Consider the following 5,320-nt stretch of genomic DNA (forward strand, 5'->3'; position numbering starts at 1 on the left):
CAAGATACAGCATCCGTTCTTGATTAAAACATTTCAAAGTATAGGGATAGAGGAAACATTCCTCAACTTCATAAAAATCTATCTCTGAAAAACCCACAGTGAATATCATCCTCAATGGGGAGAAGCTGACAGCCTTCCCTTTGAGATCAGGAACACTACTAGGATGCCCAGTCTAGCCACTCTTTTTCAACATAGTAATAGAAGTCCTAGGAACAGCAACCAGACAACAAAGAGAAATAAAAGGTATTCAAATTAGCAATGAAGAAATCAAACTCTCTTTCTTCGTAGATGACATGATTCTTTATATGAGAAACCCAAAAGAATCCACCCCCAAACTACTAGAACTCATACAGCAATTCAGTATTGTGGCAGGATACAAAATCAATGTACAGAAATCAGTTGCTTTCTTATACACTAACAATGAAAGTACAGAAAGTAATATTAGAGAATCAATTCCATTTACTATAGGACCAAGAACCATAAGATTCCTGGGAATAAACCTAACCAAAGAGGGCAAGTATCTGTGCTTGAAAGGAACTATGGAACACTCGTGAAAGAAATTGAAGAAGACGCAAAAAGTTGGTAGACCATTCCATGCTCATGGATCAGAAGAATAAACATTGTTGAAATTTTTATACTGCCTAGCACATTCTATACCTTCAATGCCATTCTGATAAAAATTCCACCAGCATTTTTCAAAAAGCTGGAGCAAACAATCCTAAAATTTGTATGGAACCAGAGGAGACCCTGAATTGCTAAGAAAATGTTGAAAAAAAAAAAACTCGGATATTATGTTGCCAGATTTATAACTTTACTACAATGCTGTGATCACCAAGACAGCATGGTACTGGCACAAAAACAGACACATAGACCAGTGGCAAAAAGTAGAGAGCCCAGATATGGATCCTCAAGTTTATGGTCAAATAAACTTCTAGAAAGCAAGAAAAAAATACAGTGGAAAAAAATTTCTCTTTAATAAATGGTGCTGGGAAAATTAGACATCTATGTGTAGAAGAATTAGTCTTAACCATTCTCTTACACCATACACAAAGATAAACTTGAAATGGATGAAAGACCTCTATGTGAGGTAGGGATCTATCAAAATCTTAGAGGAGAACATAGGCAGTAACCTCTTCGACACCAGCCACAGCAACTTCTTTCAAGATACATCTCGAACGGCAAAGGAAACAAAAGCAAAAATGATTTTTGGGGATTTCATCAAGATCAAAAGCTGCACAGCAAAGGAAACAGTCAACAAAACAAAGAGGCAATCCACGGAATGTGAGAATATATTCGCAAATGACAGTACAGCCAAAGGGCTGATATCCAAAATCTTTAAAGAACTCCTCAAACTCAACACACACAAAACAGATAATCACATCAAAAACTGGGCAGAAGACATGATCAGACACTTCTCCAAAGAAGACATACAAATGGCTAACAAACACATGTAAAAATGGCCATCATCTTTAGCCTTTGGGAAATTCAAATAAAAACTACATTGAGATACCACCTTATACCGTTAGAATGGCCAAACTTAACAAAACAGCAAATAACATGTGTTGGAGAGGATGTGGAGAAAGGGGAACCCTCTTACACTGTTGATGGGAATGCAAGTTTTTGCAATCACTTTGGAAAACTGTGGAGTTTCATTAAGAAATTAAAAATAGAGCTTCTCTTTGACTCTGTAATTGCACTTCTCTTTATTTACCTCAAAAATACAGATGTATTTAACAAAGAGCCATCTGTACCCCAATGTTCATAGCAGCAATGGCCACAGTCGCCATATTATGGAAAGAACCAAATTGCCCTTCAACGGAGGAATGGATAAAGAAGATATGGTCCATATATACTATGGAGTGTTATGCCTCCATCAGAAAGGATGAATGCCTAACTTATTTTTTATCAACATGGATAGGATTGGAAGAGGTTATGCTAAGCAAAACATGTCAAACAGAATTCTGGGGGAGGAGTCAAGATGGCGGAGAAGTAGCAGGCTGAGACTGCTTCAGCTAGCCGGAGATCAGCTAGATAGCTTATCTAAAGATTGCAAACACCTGAAAATCCATCGGCAGATGGAACAGAAGAAGAACAGCAATTCTGGAAACAGAAAAACAACCACTTTCTGAAAGGTAGGACCGGCGGAGAAGTGAATCCAAAGCGACCGGAAGATAGACCCCGGGGGGAGGGGCCGGCTCCCGGCAAGCGGAGGAGCAACCGCGCACAAAATCAGGACTTTTAAAAGTCTGTTCCGCTGAGGGACATTGCTCCAGAGGCTAAACCGGGGCGAAGCCCACCCGGGTTCAGCGTGGCCTCAGGTCCCGCAGGGTCACAGAAGGATCGGGGGTGTCTGAGTGTTGCAGAGCTTGCGGGTATTGGAATGGGAAAGCCGGCTACAGAGACAGAGCCGACAGTAAGCTCACAGCTTGGTGTTATCTTGAACCGGTCGCAGGCTCGGTGAGCTCGGAGCACGGCTGGAGGTCAGGCAGACGGGAGTAACTGGGCGCTGTTCTCTGAGGGTGCACTGAGGAGTGGGGCCCTGGGCTCTCGGCTCCTCCGGGCTGGAGACCAGGAGGCCGCCATTTGTATTCCCGTCCTCCAGAACTCTACGGAAAGCGCTCAGGGAACAAAAGCTCCTGAAAGCAAACCCGAGCCTCACCCGGCCCTGGGTAAGGGCGGTGTAATTCCGCCTGGGGCAAAGACACTTGAGAATCACTACAACAGGCCCCTCCCCCAGAAGATCAACAAGAAATCCAGCCGAGACCAAATTCACCTACCAAGGAGTGCGGTTTCAATACCAAGGAGAGCAGCAGAATTCCAGAGGAGGAGAAAGCCAAGCACGGAACTCATGGCTTTTTTCCTGTGATTTTTTTTAGTCTTGCAGTTAATTTAATTTTTTCTTTTTCATTTTTTTTTTCTCTTCTCACCTTCGGGTAAATTTTTTTTTTTTAACTGTTACCTTTTTCTTTTTTAACGATTTTTTACTAGTTTATCTAATATATATATTTTTTCTTTTTTACATTTTTCTTAGGTGTTTTCTTTTTTAAAAATTCTTTTCTTTTCTTTTTTTTTCTTTTTTCTTTTTTTTTTCTTTCTTCCCTTTTGAACCTCTTTTTATCCCCTTTCTCCCCACTCACGATTTTGGATCTCTTCTAATTTGGTTAAAGCATATATTCCTGGGGTTGTTGCCACCCTTTTAGTATTTTACTTGCCCCTTCATTACTCTTATCTGGACAAAATGACAAGACGGAAAAATTCAACACAAAAAAAAGAACAAGAGGCAGTACCGAAGGCTAGGGACCTAATCAATACAGACATCGGTAATATGTCAGATCTAGAGTTCAGAATGACAATTCTCAAGGTTCTAGCCGGGCTCGAAAAAGGCATGGAAGATATTAGAGAAACCCTCTCGAGAGATATAAAAGCCCTTTCTGGAGAAATAAAAGAACTAAAATCTAACCAAGTTGAAATCAAAAAAGCTATTAATGAGGTGCAATCAAAAATGGAGGCTCTAACTGCTAGGATAAATGAGGCAGAAGAAAGAATTAGTGATATAGAAGACCAAATGACAGAGAATAAAGAAGCTGAGCAAAAGAGGGACAAACAGCTACTGGACCACGAGGGGAGAATTCGAGAGATAAGTGACACCATAAGACGAAACAACATTAGAATAATTGGGATTCCAGAAGAAGAAGAAAGAGAGAGGGGAGCAGAAGGTATACTGGAGAGAATTATTGGGGAGAATTTCCCCAATATGGCAAAGGGAATGAGCATCAAAATTCAGGAGGTTCAGAGAACGCCCCTCAAAATCAATAAGAATAGGCCCACACCCCGTCACCTAATAGTAAAATTTACAAGTCTCAGTGACAAAGAGAAAATCCTGAAAGCAGCCCGGGAAAGGAAGTCTGTAACATACAATGGTAAAAATATTAGATTGGCAGCTGACTTATCCACAGAGACCTGTCAGGCCAGAAAGAGCTGGCATGATATTTTCAGAGCACTAAACGAGAAAAACATGCAGCCAAGAATACTATATCCAGCTAGGCTATCATTGAAAATAGAAGGAGAGATTAAAAGCTTCCAGGACAAACAACAACTGAAAGAATTTGCAAATACCAAACCAGCTCTACAGGAAATATTGAAAGGGGTCCTCTAAGCAAAGAGAGAGCCTACAAGTGGTAGATCAGAAAGGAACAGAGACCATATAGAGTAACAGTCACCTTACAGGCAATACAATGGCACTAAATTAATATTTCTCAATAGTTACCCTGAATGTGAATGGGCTAAAAGCTCCTGTCAAAAGACACAGGATATCAGAATGGATAAAAAAACAAAACCCATCTATATGTTGCCTCCAAGAAACTCATTTTAAGCCCGAAGACACCTCCAGATTTAAAGTGAGGGGGTGGAAAAGAATTTACCATGCTAATGGACATCAGAAGAAAGCAGGAGTGGCAATCCTTATATCAGTTCAATTAGATTTTAAGCCAAAGACTATAATAAGAGATGAGGAAGGACAATATATCATACTCAAAGTGTTTGTCCAACAAGAAGATTTAACAATTTTAAATATCTATGCCCCCAACGAGGGAGCAGCCAACTATATAAACCAATTAATAACAAAATAAAAGAAACACATCAGCAATAATACAATAATAGTAGGGGACTTTAACACTCCCCTCACTATAATGGACAGGTCATCTAAGCAAAAGATCAGCAAGGAAATAAAGGCCTTAAATGACACACTGGACCAGATGTACATCACAGATATATTCAGAATATTTCATCCCAAAGCAACAGAATACACATTCTTCTCTAGTGCACATGGAACATTCTCCAGAATAGATCATATCCTCGGTCCTAAATCAGGACTCAACCGGTATCAAAAGATTGGGATCATTCCCTGCATATTTTCAGACCACAATGCTCTAAAGCTAGAACTCAACCACAAAAGGAAGTTTGGAAAGAACCCAAATACATGGAGACTAAACACCATCCTTCTAAAGAATGAATGGGTCAATCGGGAAATTAAAGAAGAATTGAAAAAAAAAACATGGAAACAAATGATTATGAAAATACAACGGTTCAAAATCTGTGGGACACAACAAAGGCAGTCCTTAGAGGAAAATATATAGCGGTACAAGCCTTTCTCAAGAAACAAGAAAGGTCTCAGGTACACAACCTAACCCTTCACCTAAAGGAGCTGGAGAAAGAACAAGAAAGAAACCCTAAGCCCAGCAGGAGAAGAGAAATCATAAAGATCAGAGCAGAAATCAATGAAATAGAAACCAAAAAAACAATAGAACAAATCAACGAAACT

This window comes from Mustela nivalis, assembly GCF_964662115.1.
Source record: "Mustela nivalis genome assembly, chromosome: X".
Taxonomy (NCBI): domain Eukaryota; kingdom Metazoa; phylum Chordata; class Mammalia; order Carnivora; family Mustelidae; genus Mustela; species Mustela nivalis.